Below are 27,698 nucleotides of genomic sequence, written 5' to 3'. Positions count from 1 at the left end.
TCCATGTAAACTGGGTGAACAAAGCAGTGGGGACCATTAGTTTATGATCATTTTGATAATATTATTTTTTTAAAAAATCTCTGTACTAAACTTCTCAATTTAAAACTTCAAATTCCCAGGCTAATCTTTAAATGAAAAATATCCTATGTATATTCAAAGTTTGGAACAGTGTTGAATGAATGTAAGCAATACCCTATAAAACATTTTAAGTTTCTTGTTATTATTGAAGAACAGGAGCTAACCTTAAAGCATATTTTTTTCATAAACATGCTTTCTTCTAATAAATGGAAACCACATCAATTAATGTGTTATCCCCAAACAAGATGAGTTACAGAATCAAAAGGTCCTTTAAAGGCTAAATTACTTCTACCAAATAATTTAAAATTATTTAAATGATCTAACCAACATGAATTCACTTTGAAACTAAAAATAAAGGATCAAAATACTTATGTGATAAAGCATTATATTCTATAATTAGTATTTCAATTCATTGCTATATCACAGTCACTTGATAATAGAAAAAAGATTTCTGAGTTTCAAAAAGGTAAAGGGTATGGATTCTCTTTAATAATCTGAAAAGGTATTTTCTATAAATGAAGCTCAAAAAACCCTGTTAATGGAGAAAAGTGAACTCTCGCCTTATTTCATTAACTTCAATCAGATTACAGATATATGCAACAATATGGTAACACAGAAAGAAAACTTCCTTATGCTAATAATCCACACTATAATTGATCTCTATGTTTTCTATAAAACTGATACCCATATAATTATGTAAGCATGTCACACAAAAAAACCTAAATATCTAATTCAAAAAATTTAAGACATTACGAGAAGTCTGTAAGAAAATACCCATCAAAAAAGTAGCATGCTACTGTTTGGTAAGATAACTGGTTAGAAAAGATAACCTAGTAATTTTTACTTCTCATGAAATTTGTAAAGTTCTTAGGTAATTCAGCTCTTCAAAAACTGCAGGAAAAAATTGCTATTTCTCTTAATAAATATAAAGTTCAATATAAAAATGAATATATTTTAGAAGACAATCCATAAGGCAGATACTATTCATAAAGACAATGTATTACAGTGCATTTATAAAGGAACGTAAACATAAATACAATGTAATCCAATATTTGATCATTGATCCCACCTTCTCTCCACAGCAGAAATTCTTCTTTTACAAATTCTTATAAACCAGTATACACAAAGAATTCTCCCAGTTGTTAAAACTAAACAAACACATACACATACATCCCAGTTCCTCTTCCCTCCCTCCCTTTTTTCTTCTCTCCCCCGCCCCCGCACCACTCCCTCCCTTCCTCCATAATTTAGAAGGAAAACAACATTTTTAAAACTTTTACAACCATCATCCCTCTCATTTTAAAATGGTATTATCTTAGGTAGATAAGGGCAATAGTGTTATCTGAAGAATTTTTCTTGATCCAATAGTAAAGATTTAAAAGTGTACTTCCCTTATGACATGCATAAGCAGCATAATAAAATATTCAAGTGCACCAATAAGACTAGAAAATACACACTCAGTTTTTTAAAATCATCATTAACAAGGACCCAGAAAAAAAATTTAGAAACATATGTTGATTATTAGGCTTATTTTTAGTTTCATAAACATTCTAAATCTATCAAAACACAATTAAATAATTATTCTCTTAATAAAACAAAATATTTTACTTAAATTGCTGAATTATTTATTATTAAATGGTTAAATGTGTGTGTGTGTGCGTGTGTGTGTGTATATATATATATATATATACATATATATATATATATATACATCTTACTGAGACATATCCAAACCATTTTCTTAGCTATGAAATTAAATCATGTGCTCCAACAAATAATGTAACACATTATTCTATATAAAGTATTTATTTATAAAGTAATCAATCATATTACATGTACAAAAGATAGAAAGATACTTTATATGATGAGACTTCATTAATACATGTAACTCAAGTTGGCTATCTTTATTTAAAACATTATTCAAATTCACGGTCAGTTCATTGCAATTTTTTTCTTTTTAATACAAGAACATTTAATATCTTCAACTCTGCTTTAAAGGAAACTAAGAAAAATAGTCTTATTCATTATTATAAACTGACATATATTTGTTCAAAAGTAGCTATAAAACTGTGATCTGAAAACTTATATACTCAAAATATAAAACAAACAAGAAAAATGCAAAAATACATGAAATAAAACATCTTGCAATAACAACATAACAAAAGGCCAACTTTGAGCTCAGAAGATATACATATGCTTTTTAAAATAAAAGTTCAAACTTAACCTTGCCTTCTGAATGGCTCAAATGAACAGAAAACTCAATGACTACAGAATTTTCTTCTAAATTGGCAACACTATAAAGAAATATCTAATTCCTAATTTTTCATTATGTGATACTTTCTTTAATCAAAGTACTATCATTTATTCTAAATTTGCTGAAAAGCCTTGACCATTGCATTTTTCCTGTACGTACCTCTTCCTTATCAATTATGATGTATCTTCAGCATTCAAAAGAAAAAACCTCCAAACTTTAAACTGAGTTTCCAGTACTTAATTAAAATCAATACATACAGTGCTACTTTTAAAATACTCATTTCTAGAAGGCTAGAAAATCTTATTAAAGCTGATGCATCTACACATTGAAAGCAACTTTTAGTAAGTTCTTTTGCTACGCCATAATGATCTGCTCCAGAAACTCAAGGGTACCTAAAACAACGAGCTACCTGTTCTAGCCATGCTTAGGAATGTGTCCAAATCATTTTTATTGATTTAACCTTTATAGGAATGCTACATATCCTCAGAGCAAAACATTTTGAATGTATTTATAATATGATACACTTCTGAGAAGCCATGAAAAAGAAAGCTAAAAACAAATCTAGACACCCCTCCACCCTTGGTTGTTATCGGTTTATTTTTATTTTAAATACTATCAGTGGACCTGAATATTGAATAATTCTACTTGGGAAAACTTATCTTGGCACTACTGTAAGTAGAAATAAAAAATTTATTTTGGAAAACAGAAAGCGTATTTAAATAAATTCTAACTTCAAAGAATAAAAATCCTAACTTCTCAATGATATCACATATACAAATTTTGACATTATTCTAACTGTTCCTTCCATACCCTAATTATACTTTAATCATGAACCCTACAAGCATATCAAATTTATAGAATTTAGTCCTTACTGAATAAAAAACTAAGTTGTGTTTAGTTTACATTCTGAGAGTTTACAGTGAAAGTTCTGTGTAGACTATCTCTCTAGCTTTCTACAAGTGATACTTCACAAATGGCTATCACAGACAATGTGTAACGTTAGGCATGTATGCCAAATAATTCACAGTATTATGCTTCCTCACATTATGGTTCATAATTCCTTAACTTGAACCTCACCTCTAAAGAAGTCCTACTTTCACTGCAGACTGTTCTCTTAAAAAGGCAAACAACTTTTGAGCATTTCCAGATGTAGCGCGCTTTCTCTCTCTCACTCACACACACACACACACACACACACACACACACACACACACACACACAATCATAGGCAAATTCTCAAAGAATTCTAAGTTAATACAATGTAGCAAAACTGGAGTCACTACATATTAATTACTTCAATGACCACCCATAAGTTTAAAGAGCTACGGGTACTATACATCAAAATAAAAAACTTATATGATTAGCTACAAAAGCACTGACTTCAGGTAGCTACCAGTAAGTAAAACAGCCAAGCTCATTTCAGTGTCAGACTATTTCAGTGTCTACTAAAATGGACTTTCCAAAGTTCTGACAATTCCTGAGCATGCAAGAATATGTAATTTTTTCAAATTTTTATTCTGGATAACATAAATTTGGATTTGACTACATTACTTTCATCTTGTCAATATTTTATATTAAATTTGCAAGCAGGCATGAGACTATACTAAAGTAAAATCAAATAATTTATATGCAGACTACTACTTTAAAGCTGGGACTAGGATGAGACACAGGAAGCATCTAAGGTGTAAAATTTGAGAAAGCATACTCTTTCTTATACAACCCTCAAAAAGAAAATCTGTTTAAATTTTGTGCCTTAGGCACTTTGCTTGTCTTATTATACTCCTAGTTCTGCTCTTATTAGTACAGATCGTTTCATGAAACATATACTAAGCAGAGTAACACAAAACATAGAAACACAGGAATATAAGAATAAAAAAAATTAAAAATATTACTTACATGTCTATGATACTGATTTATATGTCCTATGTATATACTTACATTTAAACACATTAAAAGAATAATATCACTATACACTCTAATCAGTAGTCAGATGGTGCAAATAGTTTAGATCTAATGATTTTAATCTCTATCAGTAGTTATTTTAAGAGCACACAAACAGCTCAGAAATTTTCTTTAAAAGTCTTTGCCAATAATATCTTTCAAAGTTAATCAAGTGGCTTTTTTACTTGACTATAACACTTCTTTTTTCTTTTGATACTTGGGATTGAACTCAAGGGAAGGGTACTCCCCATTGAGCCACATCTCCAGCCATTTTTTACATTTGATTTAGAGACAGGTCTCACTAAGTTACTTAGCTTTTCTAAAAAATTTAATTGAGAGAGTATGTTCCATTAAAGATTTCACAGAGCTATACATAAATTGTATACTCCAATGGTATCTAAATATGGCTGATCAACAAAACTGCCTGAGGAATAGGCTTTGGGATAACAAATGAGGGAGGAAAAGCCTTGGGAAGTTTCTTTAATAGGTTCAAATAGCTATTCTAAGTAATGATGAATCTACTCCAAAAATACAGTATTTTAAACTTTAATTGGGTTCATATTCATATATTTTGAAAAATCAAAGTGCCTAACGAGACCTATGATTTTTACAGAGTACACTTCAGCTGAAACTGTACTTTGTTTTCATGTTAGTTTTTCTTTGTTGAGTGTTTACTGTGCCAGGTATTGTGATAAGCCTTTTATAAACATCACTTCCTTTAATTATCACGTCTCTTATATGAGATAGGTACCATAATTATTTACAGATGAGGAAACAGAATGAAGTAATGAAACCTGCTCAAGGTCACACAGTTGAAGAGTTAACATTCAAACTCAAGCCTTTTAACCCTTAATTACTACTTCATAGTGTTACTCATGACCTTAATGAAGTAACTTTCTAGTTCTCAATTTCATTGGCAAAAGTGTTAGTTGTCCAAAACATAATTACTCTAAAGCTTTTAAACTGATAAAATACAAAAAAAAAAGGAAATAATCTTTGTGTTTCTCAATTATTTTAACACACATCTTTAAGACTGATCAGAAAGAACCAAAGGAACTCAGACAAAATAAAAGAATATCAAGGGAGCCCAGCACAGTGGTGCACACCTGTAATCCTAGCTACTCAAGCAGGAGGATCCCAAAGTTGAGGCAAGTCTGGGCAACTTAATGAAGCCTGTCTCAAAATAAAAAATGGCTGGAAATATAGCTAAGTGGTAGGGCATGCTAGGTTCAATTCCCAGCACTACTCCCAACCAAAAACAATATATGATCAGTGGATAAGATTTAGTTTAGGTTTGATTAGAAAGTGAAAATTTCAAGGAACTAAATCAGTTCCTAACCAATCACAATAATCTTATTCAATATCCATACCACACAGCATATACTACTGGTGCATTGAAAATCCATTTAGAAGTTAAAAAATTAAACCTTAAACACCAAAAATTTATATCCTTCCTTATGTATGAAATTAAAATAATAATGGTACAACAATGGACCCTGGTGTCAGTCAGATCTGGAGTCAAATCCAAGTTCTTATATTAATCTGTATTCCTAAACCAGAGTTATAGTATCTGTCCTATCTAAAATGTACCCCCACACTTATGCTAAGTGACCTATACAACCTTAATTTCTAATTATAATTTGTTAAATCCTTATTCATTTGTAAAATTCCTAAAGATTCACTGGTAAGTGAACCTTATTCTTTGACTACCAAGAAGATACAAAATTCTAGAAATAAAATTTGTGCAAAATTCTAGAAACGATCTTTGACAAGTACTATTCACCCCAATTTCATCCACAACAAATTCAACATTACATTTTTAAAAAATTCTCAGAGAAGCCACAAAAGAACTGTACCTACTTTTTACCCTGGTATAGAGTGAAATATAGCTGTAAAATTATGTTTTTTCAGTCTATGTGGTTTTACTGAGAAAAGATGTCCTGACTAAAACCCATAAGTGATAGTAGTCAAACAAGACTTGTTACCAAGATAAAGAACTGAGGAGAAGAGAAAGCTATTTGGAGATCTGCAAACATCAGCAGACTTCTCCAATCATTCTGCACCCATGTTTAATTTGACAGACTATGTTTTAATGATCAAACCAACAACTTTAAGAAGACTAGTAAGGTAGATTTACCAATTAAATGAACTCATATACAAGCATAAAAATCAACATAACACTTTAGAAAAGGAAACATGCTGTTTTGATGAGAAATGTCCAGAGAAAAAGGTTAAAAGTGAGTTTGTCTTGACAACTTAGTAAGAAGTACAACTCAAGAGAAGGAAAGCAATGAAATGGGCAAACTACAGTATAGTTTTTGAAATAACTATGGAATAAGTTAAAAGTCTTCAGTAGTTGGGATATTAATACAAGTTAAATTCTAGTAGCCTACTTGACAATGGATGCAAGAAATTAGAAAAAGATGTAATTAGAAATAAAATTGCACAGAGTTAAGATAATGCATTGCCCTTAAAATAGGCTCCACAAATGTTCACACTTATTTCATCAAAAGACACTAAAGATGTAAGACAAAAAATTTTGTGTACATCCAAAGTAGTCAATCAGGGAAGCAGAGAATACTATAAATTTCGGAATAGCATGGGTAGTAGTCATTAATATTGTATACAACAACTGAGACTGAACACAAAAAACATAGGGAAGTGGAAGATATTATAAAGAAATGAATAGGGGCTTGAGATGTGGCTCAAGTGGTAGCCCGCTTGCCTAGCATGCGTGAGGCACTGGGTTCAATCCTCAGCACCACATAAAAATAAAGATATGTGTTCACCTAAATCTAAAAAATAAACATTTTTTTAAAATTATTTTAAAAAAAGAAATTAATAGAAGAATTTCACAGCAGAATTATTAGGTGAGGGGAAAAATAAGGAAAATGAGATTGTAGTCTGGATTGAACCGTGATGATACTAACAATTATGAGGAAAATGGGAAAGGGTAAAAAGAGTTTTTTTCTTTGTCATTAATAAAGTTGTGCTTAGAAAGAAAAAATTATATACAACAAAATCTCATTTTTTTTTATTATAAAGGGATGTGTGTATATGTCAGAGGGACCCCAAACAGTAAACAGTTAAGTTTAAGAAGTGGCAAGAAACATTTGTTTTTTATATATTTGCCAATATTTTTAATTTTAAAACTGACTAAATATTACAATTTTAAAAATTCAGTTAATAGTATGCTTTAATGTTTGAAAAGGTTATCTTTCCTAAACCCATACAAAAAGTTTGTAATACAGGGAACCATTTTTTCATTTTTACATGCTCCAGCTGTAAGAAATAGAGCCAAAGACCGAATTAGAAACTATTTTTAAATAAAGTGGAGAAATTATTATCACAAAAACCACAGGATGTCATTGAACATGATAAACATAACAAGTGTTTTGATATTCTTTAAGTTTACAATTTATAAACTTGAGCAAGCTATTTAAACCCTCTATGTCTAAATTTCCTCATCTACATACTATCACCTAGTCTGAAAGTTTTCTGTGAAAATTAAACAAAATGTAAAGTGCCTACATTCAATCTGACAATTATTTGAGTATAACCAACTTTCCAATCTTTAAATCCTTTTTGTTTATTGATTTAAAAAAAAAGACAGCGGAATGCATTACAATTCTTATTACACATATATACCACAATTTTTCATATCTGTTTGTATATAAAGTATGTTGAAACCCAATTTGTGTCTTCATACATGTACTTTGGCTAATGATGTCTATCACATTCCACCATCCTTGCTAATCCTCTGCCCCCTCCTTTTCCCTCCCACCTCAATCCTTAAATCCTCTGAAATCTAAACTCAACTATTCATAATGTGGTCCCCAGGCCAGCAGCAGCATCATGTCCTGAAAGCTCGCTAAAACAAAGAATCTGAGGCCCTACCTCAGACTTTGTAAATCAGAATCTACAATTTAATAAGACCTCCAGGAAACAAAGTTTGAGAAGTCTGCTCAAAACAACACTCACCTATCAGAGTGTCCAATTTGTTTATTACCAATCCCTGAAGTCATCTACTTCATCTGTTACAGAGCTCTGACATTAAGAAAAGCACCAGGTTGTTTATTTCTAATTCCTAATTCTGGGGGAATCAAGAGACTTTTTTACAGAAAATTTTCATCTAATTCCATTTCCAAAAGGCAACTTTTCAAATCTGAAGATGATGCTCACCTTTACCCACTTCCTCAGTATACCCATGTCTGAACAAGAGAGTCCTCCTATTGAGCAATATCTTCAATAATGTGAGACATTCAGCAAATTATTAAACTGCACAACAGTATTAAGAGCTACTCATCTATATTTCTTCATGTTGTCAATGATATCTCACCACTAACTCGTCAAATGCTATCGATTCCATGTTCTTGAGACAATATTTAGTAGCTTTGAAATAGCAGTTTGTGAGGCATGGCTACAGTGAATAAAACGATTTGGCTCCTAGCATTCATACTCTAGTAGCTCCCAAATCCTGTCTTTACAGAAGGGTCGCAGGTTTGAAGCCAGCTTCAGCAACTTAGTGAAGGCTGTAAGCAATTTAGTGAGACACTGTCTCAAAATAATAAATAAAAAGGGCTAGAAATATGACTCAGTGGTTAAGCACTCTTGGGTTCAATCCCTGGTACCAAAAAGAAAGAAAGAAAGAAATACTGCCTTTAATAATTCACTCTAGAAATTTAGACAGCAGATGCTTCAAACTTCCACTGTGCATGTAGTTCCCCTTTGATATTCCACACTACTTGTTTACTAGTAAAATATTTTACAATCACAGTTGCCTATTCTTCACCCAACTCTTCCAAGACAACTCACTGAATAAAACAAGAAATACTGAAGACAATATTATGTGTGAAGATTTATCAAGCCAGAGTATTCATATTTCCTTTATTTAGAGATTAAAGGCAATATGAAATAAATGTGACAAAGAAAACATCTGCTAGATTCAGCCATATACTAAAAGTTAGTCCATTAGAACCCCTAGAAACATCTTTTGAAAAAAATTTCATTAAGACTACTTAGGCAGGGCTGGGGTTGTAGCTCAGCGGTAGCACACTTGCCTGGCATGTGTAGGGCACTGGGTTCGATCCTCAGCACCACATATAAATAAATAAAGATATTGTGTGTCCATCTCCAACTTAAAAAAAAAAAAAGACTACTTAGGCAGAACTTTTGATTACTTTATTTCTTATATATTGGAAACTCCCTCATTTACTTGACCTAAAACTCCCCCTACCCATGCATTTGTTCTTGCTGTCCACTACTAAACCAGGCTTGTCTTTAGCTGCAAATACACTTTATTACCCATTCATGCATTAATTACTCTTTTCCTTCTTCTCTCTGAACCTTTTTTTCATTGGTATACCATGAGCATCGCCCTACATTCTAAATTTATAGCAGAAAGTTTGTAGTTTTCTCTTTTAATATCACCTAGAATAGTAACAATCAATTAATTAAGCACTCAGCCACTTTAAAACATATAACTATTAAGAGCCTATGCTTGCCACAAACACAAAATGCATTAAAAATTAAGAGTATCCAAAAAAGGCATTTAACTGGGTAAATAAGCTATGTATAAACCAACACTTTACTCTTAGCTAAGAAGGCTTAGAGAAAAAATTTAAATATGAAAGGTGAGTTTGCCTTTAAGACTCTGTGGAAGAGGAAGGCCACTTCAGAAATAAAGACTCTGATATACCAAGACTCAGAGCAAAGACAAGGGAGACAATAAAACAAGCAGAAAACAGACAATCTTAAAATCTTTTTTTTCCCCCTGAAAACAAGTTTTATTTAAACAAGGGTTTAAAATACATTAAATAACATTAAAACCAGAAGGGAAAAAAAAAACAAAACCAGTTTATTACTTCATATGGCACTGGGCAGCTGTTGCTACTGAGTTGCAGGTTCCTTTTTTTCTTTTTAAGTTGTAGTTGGAAACAATACATTTATTTGTTTACTTTTACGTGGTGCTAAGGATGGAACCAAGATCCTTGCACATGCTAGGTGAGCGCTCTACAGCTGAGCCACAACCCCAGCCCAGTGAGTCCCAGGTTCTATAGCTGCTACAGGACTGATACCATCAGTTTGGCATTTGTTCCCTTGTCAAAAGTTTAACTGATATTAAGATAGCCTCACTTTCTGTAATTTCGATACCCCTTAGCTAGAATATGTCTGGTCACAAAGAAAACCTTGGTGGCAAGCCAGATGTCACAACCTCACTGGAAGGACAAGGGCCTGAGTTCTGCCCACCTGGTCAGGTTAGATACCAGGGACTTTTTTTTTCTTTTAACTACCAAAGGCCTCCTCTGGTGGTACAGCTGTCTTAACCCATCCTCTAGATTGTTGAGGTCATAACACTCTTAGGACAGGGGGACTCTGTTGAGTGAAGAGTTTCTGGTCAAACACAACTAACTGATCTTGGGGATCTGGGCTTTGCTGAAACATCACATTATTACTTGTTTCAGGGTGGACATTGCCAGGCACTTATTGCTTGATCTCAAATTTTTAAGTGAGAGAATTTAAGACTAGACAGCATGGTTCTTTCCATTTTACTACAGGAAAAAGTTACTCTAGTCCAAGTTAAAAGCAGACCCCAAGTGGTTACATTATACAAGCTGTGAGGTTTTTAAACTTGTGACAAGGGACAGAAGGGAAATTCTACTCGTTGCAAGGAAATCCTCACTTAAGCTTCAGTGAGCCACAAGCACTTAAAACCCCCATGAACCTTCAGCTGATCATCCTTAGCCAGTCCAACCTCTACAAGGAACTGGTGTATGTTCTTGCACTGGTCAGTCACCCTATAACTGAATTATTTCTCCATATTCTTGATGTTCAAGTACCACTGGAGGCTAATTTATTCTTAAATGCCTTCACTGGTTTCTTTTTATTATAATCATCAGCAATTCCTTGGACAATAGTAACTATCTTCCTAACATTTCTCTGCTGAATTCTAATATGGAATATAATCTTTGTGCCAACAGGAAGGTCATCGCCCTTACTTGCATCAGCAAAGGGGTCAAAAGAGTGGAGGTTCTGGATAGCGGACATATGATACAATTCACTTTCCTTGGTGGAAATGGCCTGTGGAAAAGACTAAACTCCTTAGCCTACCATTCAAGCTTCCCACATTGTGATACTAATTGATAGTTTAATCTATATTTCCTACAACCGAGTTCTATCTAGACACATTAAGCTATCAGTACCTCATCCTTGCTTTTAGGTCTTAATCATGCTGTCTCCCTTACTTGCAGTGTTTCCTACCTATCCTCAATACCACCCTCCCCCAAAATGTCTATAGTATTAACATCTATCCTTGAAGAATGGCTTTATTTTCACAAGTTTTCATCCCTTTAACTGAAATTTTTCCTAGGTCAGGATTCCCTCTGTATTCCCACAGTAGTACATCCGTAACTCTTCTCATACTCATCTCCATCTACCACATCATTTGGTCTCAGTTTCTCTCTATGTATATGTAAACATATATAATTCTAGGCTGGTGATTCTAGTATGATTAAAACTGTAAAACTCTATTTTTCTCTTGGGATTCTCTAAAAAAACCCAATAAATCAAATCAAATTTGAAAGAAGACTGTTAGGCTGGAAGAAGGGTTGACAGGGAGCTGGAACCTCACTCCCTTTCCTGAGTGGCCCCACAGGCATCGTCACAAAGCATAGAGACAAAGAACACTAAACTACATACTCTATAAAAATGAACACTTAACTACACACTCCAAAACAACAAGAAGTATACTTATTTTACTCACCTATAATCCATGTAAGAAGACAACACTGTAAAATCAGATATTCCTGGTGTCAAAGCCTATCTCTTCTACTTACAAATTATTTTTTATTCAAATTTCTAATTTCTTTACATTTAAATCCACAACTGTAAAATAAAAACAGCAAAACTTCTCATCATGATCACATAATCACAAGATACAAAAGACATACTGCATAGCACTGACAGCACAAAAACAAAAGAATTCATTTTCTTTCTCTCTTCTGCTCACTTTCTTCCTACATCTAGTCAAATGCCGAATATACAAACGTTTCTTGAATTAATGAGCAAACAGATGAACAAATGAACCACAATGTCGAAGACTTAGAAAAGAGATTTGTTAACAGTTATAGGAGAAAGAAGAAAAAGACATGCTAAATACCACAAAAGAAAAAGGACAAAACTTTAAAAAATAGCATTTATGGCTGGACAGGAAAAAAGGTGGTAGATACTTTGTAATTTTTTATGGACATGTTTCCAACTAATATCTAAGTGTAAATTTGCTAAAAAATGCCAAAACTAAAAACAAAATTATTTACACATATCATATTAAGGCTTTAGTATTTATATCATGTCTGGCTAATATCTAAACTCAAATTACATACATCAGCTTAAAATTAAGGCATATAGCAAATTACAGTGAGAAATTATAAATTTTTAAATGAATTCTATTTCACTGATTTATGTGTAATTGTTAAGGAATAGTGTTTCAATTTTCTTTTTAAAATGTATTTCCATGTTTCTCAAGTTACAAATGTAAACTTCTACATCTGTATTTAAAATCTCTTGGTGGTAGATGTACACAAAAGAAATAACTCAACCTAAATCACTATTATACATAATAAACCCAAAAAGAATAGGCATGTATCATTACTGGTAAGATAACTTTGAGAAAAACAAAAGTTCGGGGCTGGGGTTGTGGCTCAGCGGTAGAGCATTCGCCTAGCCTGGGCAAGGCACTCCATTTGATCCTCAACACTACATAAAAATAAATAAATAAAATAAAGGCATTGTATCCAACTACAACTAAAAAACAAAGCTCACCCTTTAATATTTTTTAAAATCAGTTAATAAACATAAATGCAACAAAGTGTTCCATTCTTTCCATACATTTTTAAACTCTGGCATCCTTAGTAAGGCTAGTCTATGAAAGCAAAATAAAAAGAAATACAAATAAAAGAAACACAATAAATAAAGAAACAATACTATGGGGCCGTATCTTCAATAAAAGGCTGAAATTCAAATGAATAACTTTTATGTATAAAATATTAGGTTATAAACATAAAAATTTCACTTCATCAGAACAACAAGGTTAAAGAATGATTTACCAAATTTGATTCTAAAATATGACTATAATAGAATGTTTTTCATTTCACTAAAAAAAAAAAGTGAAATGTCTTCTCATTACCTATATGAAGGCTAAAAATTAGTATGTTAGGGGCTGGGGCTGGGGCTGGAGCTCAGTGGTAGAGTGCTTGCCTAGCAAGCGTGTGGCACTGGGTTTGATACTCAGCACCACAAAAAAATAAACAAAATAAAGGTATTCTGTCCATCTACAACTACAAAAAGTATTTTTAAAAAATGATATTATTTACCAAATAATTCATACTTCAAAAGCAGATGTCTATTTCAGTAAAATGCTCTATGTCTAGATATTGGTAAATGGTTTTACATACATATTTCACCCACTGAAATTTGAGAACAACTGCATTAGAGGACTTGTTTTTGAAGTCATATGTTGTTTCATTAGTTTTCATCAATTTAATTTTCCAGTCTTTATATTTCATCAATAAAATTATAATATTTCAGTGTAACCTATGAAATACTCTCAAGTTTGACCAACAGGTCATCTGTCAGTAACATAAAAAAGGAAACGATGATTGTTTAATGTCCATTCCATTTGCTGGATAATCAATTCATGTTATCACTATTCTATTGTATTGGAAACTCATTCCTTCTATGACCTCTAAAGCAAAAGATCCTTGCTTCAAAAAAACTAATTTCAATAGAAGTAGAAAGTGGCTCAAACACAAAATTACTCTTTTCAAAGGTTTTATAAGTCATAAGTAAAAAAAATCTGAGCTGAAAAATGCAATTTAAAATAATCCTACTACCTATGTAAAGGTATATATAATTAAATCAAAGGCTTTTAGGGCGCAAATTTGTAAAGTACAAGAGTTTACTACAAAAACAACAGCATTTTGGGAAACTAATAATGTTATTGCTAAATGAATTAGAATTCAAAGCTACATGAAATTAGGAATTCTGTTGATTTCATTCACTGCCATATTTCCAGAGCCAATCAAATGTATTTGTTGAATGAATAAACAAAAAGCATTAGATTCTAATACTACAATACTATTGTATAAAAAATTAGCATACAATACAAATTTGTTTTTCTAGAACCAATGTGGTCTGCCAACAAATGCTAGTCTAAGAAATGTTTGTTTCAAGGCTACAATGAGAAGTAAGATGTCTGCATCAGAATGTAAACCAAATGCATTAGGTGCTGGGGGTGTAGCTCAGTGGCAGAGGGCTTGCCTAGCATGTGTGAGTTCCATCCTTAGTACCACATTAAAAAATGAATAAACAAATTTTAGAAAGACGTTCTGTCCATCTACAACTACAAAAAATTTTTTTACAAAGGTTATTCTAATACACATCACTTAATTACACTTGTAGCATAAGAAAACTATCTCAATGAAGTAGGAAACTGCTATACGTTCTGGCTCAAGATACGTATCTCACAGATCAGTCACAGTTCACAAACTGGCTATGCTGAGTAGCAGTACTTTAGATTACATATTAAGAGTTGAAATGAAAGGGAAAAATAGGGGAAAAACTAACTTTGAAGCAAAGAATAATTTGTAAAAATAATGTCTGGCTTCTGAAAAGTGGCCATAATTTTCTTTAAATATATTTTTAGCTGTTGATAGACCTTTATTTATTTATATGTGGTGCTGAGAATCGAACCCAGTGCCTCAGACATGCCAAGCAAGTGCACTACCACTGAGCCACAGCCCAAAAGTGGCTATAATTATACCACTATGTCTTTTAACAAAAAGTTATGAAACACGAAAGCAACAAAAAACAAAGTTTAAGGTTTTTTGGGTCAGGTAAATTTCCATTTTTGATTACGAAATTTAAGACATCCCAGTAATACCTAAATAAAATCATTACATTTTCAAAGCAAATTTATAATAGCTGAACAGAACTTAAAGCACATAAAAAAATTAAGGTCTGTATGTCTGTATGTCCTTGCCCATCACTTTAAAGTGAGTTCAATTTTGCAGTGTCATCTCAAATATAAAAGTAAAATAAAGAACTAAATATGTGCTGGCAGTTTAAAAAGTGAGAATAAGAGAGGAATAGTCAACACCAATTACAGCAATTTCTAAAGACACTTTGATTTCTATTCCATCTAAGTGATATACTATTCAGATTCCTTTGCTTCTAAATAGCAGACATTTTGGGCTGGGGATGTGGCTCAAGCGGTAGCGCGCTCGCCTAGCATGCGTGCGGCCCGGGTTCGATCCTCAGCACCACATACCAACAAAGATGTTGTGTCCGCCGAGAACTAAGAAAAAATAAATAAATAAATGTTAAAAAAAAAAAATAAATAAATAAATAAATAGCAGACATTTGATCCTATAAGAATATACTAAAGTTTGGGGCTGGGAATGTGGCTCAAGCGGTAGCGGGATCTCCTGGCATGTGCGGGGCGCTGGGTTCAATCCTCAGCACCACAGAAAAATAAAAAAGATGTTGTGTCCACCGAAAACTAAAAAAAATAAGTATTAAAAAATTCCCTCTCTCTCTTTAAAAAAAAAATATATATACACACTAAAGTTCAATTCTATCTGTAATGCTATAAAATCTAATTTTAAAAGTATAAACATTTATATAGAGCTCTGCACAGAAAACTATGTAAATGATTTACACGTATAATCTGATTTAATTCACACCCAAGAACTCAGATGAATGATGTTATTTGGATTTCATAAATAAGTTTCAGAGATATTTTAAAATAGAATAGGACTCACTTGTATTTGTAAACTTTCAGTATCTTCCTTTCACAGACCATGTATATTATATATAATTTTTATTTTTTAGGGTTTTTTTTCATATATATTATAATTTTCTAAGGAAGCAGTAAAGAGGTGCCAAGTAAATCAGAATTCTAAATATAGAATGTAGCACCTAAAACTGTTTTTCATGAGGCTAAGATGAAAAAAATAAAGTCAATGTAATGAGAATACTGGGATGTTAAACTTTATTTCTAAAGTTAACAATAAAGAAGAAAAAAAATTACCTAATACATTAAAATGTTCAAAGTCTTAAAAAAAATAAGAAAAAAACCAAAACAAAGCAATCATTTGAATTTCTAATATGGGCACCATATAAAGATTACCCATGCCCCAAGGGCACTTAACCATTGAGCCACATCCCCAGCCCCTTTTATTTTTTCATTTCAAGAGAGGGTCTCAGTAGGTTGCTCACACCCTCATTAAACTGCCAAGGCTGGCTTTAAACCTTAAGTCCTCCTGTCTCAGTCCCCAGAGCCACTGGGATTACAGGGGTGCACCCTCACACCCAGCTACTTTGAAGACTTTTAACCTCTTTTCAACTGAGCCATACCCATGGAGGTTGTCCTTCTAATATGCTACCCCACTATTATCACAACTTCCTGGTCATTGTACAAAAATAACACTTAACAGGCATCTACTAGGTATTAGGCACTGTAAAACAAGAAAAATCCCTGTAATTCTATTTCAGAAAATATAAATAAATAAAATAAACCACCATAAAATGAAGAGTTTTACAAGAGTAGCACAAAGTGCCAAACACATAAAGTTAATTTACAATACCAGAAAGGTCAGAGAAAACTTCCTGGAGGATATGTCCAAGATGATACATCTACTTTCTGTTAATTTCGTATCTTTCTAGTTCTCCTAAATACTACTGGTATTCTACCTTCTTTTTAGTCACTGAAATCTCTAATCTCTTCTTCCCCCATTTTTCTCCAGGTCAATAAACCCCATTGTATTTTTTTATCCCATCCCTCCCTACCAGACTAGGCTCAGTGATCAGAATCACCAACACCTCAAGTTCAATAACCTTCTTCTACATCTGTCCTTCAAAAAAAAATTTTTTTTTTTTTTTTTTTTTTTGTTCTGGGGATTAAACTCAGGGGCACTCAACCACTGAGCCACATCCCCATCCCTATTTTGTTTTTTATTTAGAGACAGGGTCTCACTGAGTTGCTAAGTGTCTTGCTTCACTGAGGCTAGCTTTGAACTTGTGATTCTCCTGCCTTGGCCTCCCAAGCTACGGTGTGTCTTTCCAATTTTTTGAATCAATCTAATCATCTATTTCTGAGCTTTGTGCCCAGCAGCTAAGCACTGCTATAGAAAACTATACAACCTTACTGTTGACATCCTATTAGCTCCAAGAGATGACTATGCTCAGCTGAACCCTTAACAACTTATGCAACACTTACCATATTTCTAATTAGCTTCTCTCCCTAACTCTACTCCTGGCATTACAAACCTTCACCACTCTCAAGCTTCCCTATCTCCTTTCTTTGCCAGAGGCCTTGCTTAATTTTCTTCAAAATGGTATGAAGAGTAATTAGGCATAATTAAAAATTATCATTACTTCAGACCTTCTATACAAGCTTTAAAAAAAAATTATACAGAACTAATCCAACAATCTAAGTAAAAGTCTTAACATTATTTCACTGAAAAGAGATTAAATAACATAAAACTAATGAATTTATATTTACTACCTGACAATCTCAGCCTTTGAAAATAAAACAAAAGAAATTGAGAAACAAGCAACTCAACTTTCAAAAATGTTATTAAGATCAAGTAATTTTTTTTCAGAAAAGAAAGTATGTCAGATTTTCCTAACTTATGACTCTTACTTTAGATAAGACCTAATACATTTGATTAATAGTCTAGAGTAGACTGTGGGAGCAGCATTTGAAAAGAGAGAAGGTGAAACACCGCAGCTCCCAGTCTATTATAAACTAAAAACCTGACATGACAGCAACAAAATTAGTAGCTGCAATGAAACAGAAAACATAAAAACTATTCAAATATACAAATTCAAATAAAATGGCAAAGTAGGACAACTTATCATAGAAGCAAAGTACATTTTATGCCTCTATGATGTCTTGGATAGAGCATCTCAGAGGTGGAATGGACTATTGTGCAATTATACCTGTTACTCTTTCTGTAAGTAGTTTAAAAATGTCCACAATCTACTCTAGAAATATTTGCATTAAAATGGCCCCAAAAAAAAACCTGATCACAAAATTATGTTTATAAAACAAATGTACTTATTCTCTATGAGATTAGAGATCAATATGTAATTTATTAGAATGCAGTTTTACATTCCTATTAAAAAATTAAACTTGCCTTTTATTTCTAACCATGTCCACCATTTAATAAGAAGATAATGACTGTATGATTTAAAATTAAGAGAATAAGTTGGCTGAGTTTTATATACTGCAGTCACAGCAAAATTCTACATCTGAACAAGAAAAACAAATATTAAAGAAAATTGAGAAGATTTTCAGTCTCTAATCATAAACTGGTAAACCAACTCACTCATTAGTTGTTGTTGCTGTTTCTATCCAGTGTTGTTTCAAATAAACTTTCTAAATGTAAAATCACTTCATTAATCAACTTTAAAAGTAAAATGAATTGCAAAGACCAATGTCTGAAATTTGAGTATGTAACAAAAATCAGAAAAAGAAAAGAAAAATGAAACTGTTTAAAATGTGCACTTAAGAATTTGTTTTGGAACTTGATGAAATGATTCCTAAAAATTCAACTGGAGGAATAAAAATAAAAGTCCAGAAATATTTTTAAAAGAAAGCTTATGTGGATTAACTTGAACTGTAATATCAAATATTAAAACATATTAAGAAGCTATAATAACTAAAATAATGTAGTACTGGCAAGGGGATAGAAAATTCAATGGAACAAAGCAGAAAAGTCAAAAGTAATAATTTATTATCTGATAAAGGTAGAATTTCAATTTAGAGGGGAAAGGAGGGCTTATGTAATTTGTGGTGGTTAAGACCACCGGCAAATCAATTTAAAATAAAACTGTTTAAACTTGGAACCTTCTTGACATCATACAACAAAGGGATCAAGTATTAAACTGTACAAACTAAAAATATAAAATATAAAAGAATATGAATATGTATCAAAATTGAGGATAGGACTTAAGGTCTAAGGCAGAAGCAACAAGATATAAAAAACTGATTAAACTACATTAAAAATAAAATCTCACATATTTAAGAATCATGATAGACACTGGGGTTGTGGCTTACCTAGCATGTGTGAGACACTGGCTTAGATCCTCAGTACCACATAAAAATAAATAAATAAAAATAGCAGGGGTTGGAGTTGTGGCTCAATGGTAGAGCATTTGCCTAGCATATATGAGGCTCTGGGTTCAATTCTCAGCACCACATATAAATAAAACTTTAAAAACATAAAGGTTCATTGATAACAAAAATGTTTTTTAAAAAATAACAGCAGATGGAATAAAAAAATTTTTTTAATTTAAATATATAAAAAATAAAGAATCACAATAAATAAACCTTAAGGAAACCAAAAGATTGGTGAAAGATGCCATATATAATCAACAAAGAGTTAAAGTCTCTTAATCTATTAGAAGTCATTAATAGGGGTTGGGGTTGTGGCTCAGCGGTAGAGCACTCACCTAGCATGTGTGAGGCCCTGGGTTCGATCCTCAGCACCACATAAAAATAAATAAATAAAATAAAGGTATTGTGTCCAACTACAACTAAAAAATAAATATATAAAAAAGTCATTAACAAGCAATAGGAAAAAATAAGTACTTGGTAAAACTATGCTAAGAATATGTAGAACCTCAAAATAAGAAATAAATTGCCAAAATATTTGAAAACTCAGCAACCAAAAGCTTTTAAACACATGTTCCTACTGTTAAAGTGTTAGTGATGGAGAGATGGAGGGAGGTGTTCCTAAAATGTGATATAAATGTAAATCAATTCAACATTTTTTTAATCTTAATTTACTTATTTTTTATGTGGTACTGAGGATTGAACCCAGTGCCTCACGCATGCAAGGCAAGTGCTCTACCATTGAGCTATAACCCCAGCCCATCAACTTTTTTTTTAATATTTTTCTAGTTGTAGTTGGACACAATACTTTTATTTTTATTTATACTTATGTGGTTCTGAGGATTGAACCCAGTGCCTCACATGTGCTAGACGGGTGCTCTACCACTGAGCCACAATCCCAGCCCCATCTATTCAACTTTTCTAGAAGAAAAACTAAGAAGTTATGGTATCAGAAAAGACTTTAGACTCAAAAATTCTTCTTCTAAGAATTTAATTCAGTTATCAAGATTATATCATTTTTAATAATATTTGAGAAACTGAACATTGTCTAATGATTCAACAAGGAATTAATAACATGATAGATATTCCTACAGTGAAATAAAGTCACATAACAGAAAATTGTTCAGGATATATTGAGTATGCAAAAAAGGCAGATACCACAAAAAGGACAGTAATGATTAAAAGTTACTAAGAACTTTTAAAAAATCAACTCACACACCTCAAATGTAGGATACTCCTTTCATAAAGGATTCTAGACAGATTTTATGGTTTTTTGCTTATGAATATGAAGATCTTATAACCTTTTCTGAGTTAGGTAACTCATTTAGTAGGTGTCTCAGTTTTCTTGAATGAGAGGCTTCCACATATTTATTGAGACTTCCTGAGCTAATCAAAAAGTAACTACAAAGTTCTCGAAAGACAAACACTCATATACACACAAATAATCTCCTCTATGCAAAGATCTCCAACAAAGTTCTCTGTGAAAAGATACAAAAGAATATATTTGCATGTGTTTATATATGAATAAAGAAACTCTTGAAGAATACAGAAGGAAAAATACAAGTTGTAACTCAGAGGGAGGAAACCAAGCAACAGAAGTATAAGAACTTTTTGATTTCTATTTTCAAATGTATACATGTATTACTAGTAAAAGTATCCTGAAAACAATTTTCATATGCATGTATATATAAATCATATGTACATATATATATAAAACATTATTCAATGGTGGCAAGGCATAATAAGTATTCTATTGGTGAAACTATAACAATGAAATATAACTTACTTAAATCCATCAAGAATCTTAAAAATGGGCTGGCCTGGTGGCTCAGAGGTAGCACGTTCGCCTAGCAAGCACGAGGCCCTGGGTTCGATCCTCAGCACCACATAAAAACAAATAAAGGTACTGTGTCCAACCACAACTAAAAAATAAATATTAAAAAAAAAAGAATCTTAAAAATAAGTAGAAATGTCTTCTGAGCCAAGAATTCCATTTATGGGGATTGGTCCTAATGAAATATCCAGTTATAACAAGTTCAAAGATAGTCAGCAGGTAAGAAGACAAATTAGTAAGATAAAATAAAGGATGGATGGATTACAATGCTCTCCATAATACCAGAATATTAAAAACAACCTAAGATATCTAATAAGTGTTTAAAGCCACATAATGGAATATAAATCAGTGTAGCTAAAGCAATAATACTGTATTTTGTCAACATGAAAAATCTGATTGTATAAGTTACACAGAAGTAATTATAAGATTTTGGTATTTAAGTTTTTTCAATGCACTGGAACAATAAATACCAAAACAGTACTAGCACTAACTCAGAAAGGCTAGGTATTCCTTGTAATCTTTCTATATTTTCTGAATTTTTTCTTTTCAGAAAATAATATGAACTTCTATAATAAATATAAAACAATCACACCACTCTGAATAAAATGATAACAATTCAAGTCCCCTACCCAGAACATTTCCAGATTTTTTTTAATGGGGGGGGGGTTAACATGTAAAATAGAAAAGTGAACCAAGAACTTTGTCTCCAAATCTACAGTTCTTTCCACTGTATCGTGCTACCTTAATCACTCACTTAGATGTGGCATTATTTTTCTTCAAATCAATTTGCCAATTAAAATATTTATAATTTATTACAAATTGCACAGAAGTGAAGTTTTATTGTCCTTTAAAAATAAACATTAGCTGTTCACACACTTACAAAGGATTAGAGATATATGAAGGATGTCAGAGATCTCAAGTTCTAGGTTGGAAGAGGTAAATAAAAAATACTATCAGTGCTTAACTTAGAAATGGGTTGAAAGGCCAGGAAAAGTGGTGCATTCCCACAATTCCAACTACTCAAGGCTGAATTGAATGCTAGCCTGGGCAACACACAGAAACCCCAATAATAGAGAAAGGGAAGGAGGGAGAGAATTAGAGGAAACAAGAGCAAAAGATGAGTTGTATTCCAAGTTTAACTGTTTAGAGAATAATTTCATACAAAAAAATGGCATTTTTTAAATTTTTTATTTGTTCTTTTCAGTTATTACATGACAGCAGAATGTATTTTGACATATCATACACACATAGAGTATAACTTCCCATTCTTATGGTTGTACACAATGTGGAGTTACACTGGTCATGTATTCATATATGAACATAGCAAAGTTACATCTGATTCATTCTGTCTTTCCCATTCCCATCCTCCCTCTCTTCCCCCATTTCCCCCGCCATGCCATATCCGTGAACCTCCATTCTTCCCTCCCTGCCCCTATTGTGAATCAGTGTCTGCATATCAGAGAGAACATTCAGCTTTTGGTTGGTGGGGATTGGCTTATTTCACTTATAATGAGAGTCTCTAGTTCCATCCATTTACAGGCAAATGCCATAATTTCATTCTTATTTATGGCTAAGTAATATTCCATTATGTATATGTACCACATTTTCTTTATCCATTCATCTGTGGAAGCATACCTAGGTTGGTTCCATCCTTAGCTAATGTGAATGGAGCTGCTATGAACATTGATGTGAAAAAATGGCATTTTCTTGAAAAAATAAATATTAATCACCAGACCAAGCCCTGAAAACTTAATTTACCCCTTTTTACTAAACACACATTGTCAACAGTTTAACAGAGGAATAATGAAAAAGCCACATAAAGCTAGTAAAACTCTTCTAGTCAGGACAAAAACTGACCATAATGAGATGTTTTAAGACAGAAAAACCTATCAAAAGTAAAGAAAAAAGTCAAAGAACAAAGTAAGGGGCTGTGGTTGTAGCTCAGCAATAGAACGCTCGCCTAGCACTTACAAGGTCCTGGGTTCAATCCTCAGCACCATATAAAAAAAATAAACAAACAAAATAAAGTTATTATATCCAACTACAACTAAAAAATAAATATAAAAAAATTAACAGATTAAGGATTAGTTTTCACTATTCTATAGAAAGTGAACGCTGTTCTGTCCTAGGAAAACATGCAATGACAATTAGAGAACCTATTAAAAATAGCAACATATTTTTAAAGGCATATAGTATTTTATTCAAGATTGAAATTTATATATATAAATGTTAATTAAAGTTAATAAGCTGGGGTTATGGCTCAGTGGTAGAGCGCTCGCTTTGCACGTGCAAGGTCCTGGGTTCGATCCTCAGCACCACATAAAAATAAATAAATAAAATTTTTAAAAAGTTATTAAAAAAAATTCCATGTGGGAAAAAATAGCTGTAGAAGAAAAGTTAATATATATGTGTGTTAATAAAATATATCACAGAATAAGTTAATTTCCATTTCTTTGGCTATAATGTAAAACTGCATAAGTATTTCACATCTAGAGAAAATCAAAAATTTGCTCTGGCAAACTTAAAAACTGCTATGAACCTTTAGAATCTACTAAGTCAAAAATCAAAAAGATTAATTCCTCTATATTAAGAATCTACTACTCTGAAATTACGTTTTTCTAATTTGGAATGCTGATATCCTGTATCAACATGATTCACTATAAATTAATATATTACCATGGATACAAAACTTTAATTTCATACCCAAAGTTATTAATCACTGATATATTTACTACTGAACAATCCATTCCTACCCAGAACTTTTTTAAAAGATTAATTTAATCAAGAACCAACAAGTTCTCAAAATATGAGCATAATAAAAACAATGAATTAACAAGAAACTACACAACATATTGCTAATTTTAGATCTACCAGAAATGTGGCCAAGTCTTACTACAGAAAAATGAGGACCAAGGGTTGGAGGGATACCTCAGTGGTAGAGTGCTTGTGAGAGACCCTGGGTTCCATTCCTAGCACCACAAAAAGAAAAGAAAAAAAGGACTCAAAACTCATAATATTACATATTCAGTTACATACATGTGCTGGCATAATTGAGTGTAATGAAATGTATTCAGAGCTGGAGTTATAGTACTTGCAGAAATAGTAAGTATAAATACATGTACTCAAAAAAGAATAAAAAACACATTTCGGCATTTTTCATACTTTTTACAATGCAAAATTAATGTAATATTAAAACTACCAATCAAACCTACAAAGCTAAAGTAGCCAAAAATTAACATTTTCAAAGCTTTAAAGAACAGTAGGACAATGAAACTTAAGAAAAAAGTAGATATAAGGGCTAGGTTGTATCTCAATGGCAGAGCACTTGCCTAGCATGCATGAAGCACTGGGTTTAATATTTCACACCACAAAAAAAATAAAGGTATTGTGTCCATCTACAACTTAAAAAAATTAAAAATATTTTTAATAAGCAGATATAGAAATCAACAGATCACATAATATATATAAAATATATTTTCCCTATTACAATAAAAATACAGACATGCCAGAAAAAAAGTATTGCATAATTTATATTTTCTTCCTTTCTTCTATGCTATCCAACATGGTAGCCTCTTGTTCCATATTAAACTAATTTTATTCCATTTTAACCTAATTAAAATTAAATAAAATTTAAAATTCAGATGCTCTGTTACATAGCTTATTGAACACACTCAACAGGTATACATGATTCATGGCTACCACACCAAACAGCACACAGAAACAGAAACTTCCATCTCTACAGAAAGTTCTACTGAACAGCATGCTATAATGTAGACATACCCTTTTTTCTCTATAATTATGGCTTCTTCCCATAAAATTGCAAATTTTTCCTCCTACACTTAAAATACTTTGTAAGCCAGGCATAGTGGCACAGGCCTATAATCTTAGCTACTGGAGAGATTGAGGTAGAAGAACAACAAGTTGGAAGCCAATTTGGACAACTTAAGTGACCTAATCTATAGGTTGATGATGATAATTATTTTTTTAAAAGACGATGACAAGGGGCTGAGTTGTGGCTTAGTGGTAGAGCGCTTGCCCAGCATGTGTGAGGCACTGGGTTGGATCCTCAGCACCATATAAAAATAAATAAATAAAATAAAGGTATCCGTCCATCTACAACCAAAAACTAAAAAATTAAAATTAAAAAAAAAGGCGATAACAACAACTAACAGTGTTTACAATGTGCCAAGAACCATACTCATTTTATATTCATATTAACCTCATGAGGTAGATCCAAGTCCACAATCCCTTACCTGAATCAGGAATTGTCGAATTCAGTATTTCTAAGATTTCAGAAATTTAATGCTGTCCATAAACCAAATGTTATATAATACCTTCAGAAAGGTCTAGGGAAACACTCAGAAACACAATATCTTTACATGATTGTTCACACTAAGGATAAGTGAAGACTATCAAAAAACCCTGCACATCAATTAAGACAAATAAGGTTCAGAAATCAAATTAGTTATGAACAGAACTTCCATTCTCCAGTGTGATAATTAGCAACCATAACACAATTTTAAGGTAATTAATTTGTGATTTTGTTAACTATTTTTCCCCATATAACTAAGAAATTTCATCAAAGAATTAATTACTCAAATGACTCCATCTCCCTGAATTTCAAGAATTCATTTCAAAGAGTTAGCAATATGTTTTTCTCCCTGGCAACTATATTATTAACTGAAAATGAAAGTTCTAGTTATTTTCTCCATAGAAAAGAATTTACAGTGATATTTATATACAAAATTCAAAATTTTATTTTGCCACATTTATAAAATGACACTCTTAATACAAGCACATAACTCAATTGGATCCAGAAATTTAAACATTTTTTTATTTAATTTTCCAAAGGAAAAAAGTATAGCCAATTTCACTAAACAGTGATTTTATATTCTCAACCTGCTTTTATACAAATTCTCATTTTCAGGAAAAACTATGACCAAATTTACATTACAATTTGAAAATTTTCCTATTATTCTACTTATGAACCAGAGTATACATTAAAATACCTGAACACATACATTTCATAAAAAGTATAAGTTTATAGACATTTTAGTGTAATTTAAATATCAGGAATTGATGTTATTTAATAGTGATAAAATATAAAAGCAGGCATTTAAATATTCTACAACAATGTGGTCACATTTATGTCCAAAATTATGAAATAACACAAATATGTCTCTAGAGAATACATAAAAAGTATAAAATTTTTTTGAAAAACTATACTTTCTCTTGGTTACTAATATGCCCCTGTTGAGAAAGACTTGGTGATTAGGTATAGAAAAACAAATTTTCATATTATCATAACATTTATTCAAAACTAATCTTCATAAAAAAATTATGAATTAAATTTATAAATAAAATTAAAAAATTTATTAATTGAAATATAGTTTAGGTTATATGCTAAGAACATGGACTCTAGAATCAAATTTTCTGGCTTTAATCCAAGATTGTCCACTGACTACAGAGTAATATTTAGTGAGTTAGTCCATCTTTGTGTCTCAACTTCATCATCTACAAAAGGGGAATAACAGCATCTATCTTCATGGGGTTGTGTAAGGATGACATAAAATACTATGTGGAAGCACTCACAAGACTGTCTGGTACACAGAATGCTCCACAAGCATTTATCATCATTAGGAAAGCATCTTATTAAAATATATCAATATTAGCACAACTTATCTTCACAAGTTTCTTTCAGTTTCTGTAAGACTAATTAAATGTACTAGGGAAACAATATTTGAAGGAAGTCTATGTCAGTTTAAAAGCCATCTATTAATAATTCAGATATGTACCTATAAGGGTTCTTTAAAGCCAGATTAAGGTAAGAACAAACAGGGTGTATATTCTTTCACAGCTCTTAACTTTATAATTCTATGAAGAGCCAACTGAATATATGAGTGATACTGTAATATACAAAAATGCACTAATCCAGTGAAGCAAAGGGTAAACCGTTGCTATTTATCCCAAAAATTCCCAAAAGACAAAAATCTTACTAGGAAAATTATTAGTTCAACTGTGAACATACTGTTTGTGGTACTCACAGAATACTTCAAGATATTCCAGGAAATAATTACAAGTACAGATTAAAACTGTAGAGCTCACTCCCAGAAAAGTTGATCACTTCCTTCTTTGTACTACCATGAAATTTTTCACATTATTTCATGACAATTGGTTGTCTATATACACTTCTCTAGTGCGAGAATATATGCTTCTTGAAGAAATTTAGACCTTACCATATAATAAGAACTCAATAAATTTTGATTTTTAAAAATGCAAAACTTGTAGAACTATACAATAGTAAATTTTACTAAATGTAAAAAAAAAAATCCATTCAAAATTTTTTTCACTCCGTGATTTTTAGTAAGGATGAATTTTTCATTTTGAAGAATTCTTTTAATAGGTAAATAATT

At 31.8% G+C, this 27,698-nt stretch overlaps 1 protein-coding gene and 1 pseudogene across 5 annotated transcripts in view; both read right to left on the bottom strand.

Moving 5' to 3' along the window:
* Window positions 1–27,698, bottom strand: part of Supt3h (SPT3 homolog, SAGA and STAGA complex component) — a 478,415-nt gene that overhangs the window by 437,366 nt on the left and 13,351 nt on the right. The gene's annotated exons all lie outside the window — the stretch shown is intronic.
* On the bottom strand, window positions 10,139–12,598 carry LOC110597503 (eukaryotic translation initiation factor 1 pseudogene; annotated as a pseudogene).

The sequence above is a fragment of the Ictidomys tridecemlineatus genome, chromosome 8 (assembly GCF_052094955.1).
Source record: "Ictidomys tridecemlineatus isolate mIctTri1 chromosome 8, mIctTri1.hap1, whole genome shotgun sequence".
NCBI lineage: Eukaryota > Metazoa > Chordata > Mammalia > Rodentia > Sciuridae > Ictidomys > Ictidomys tridecemlineatus.
The sequence above is the reverse complement of the archived record's forward strand: the minus strand, read 5'-3'. Positions and strand labels throughout refer to the sequence as shown.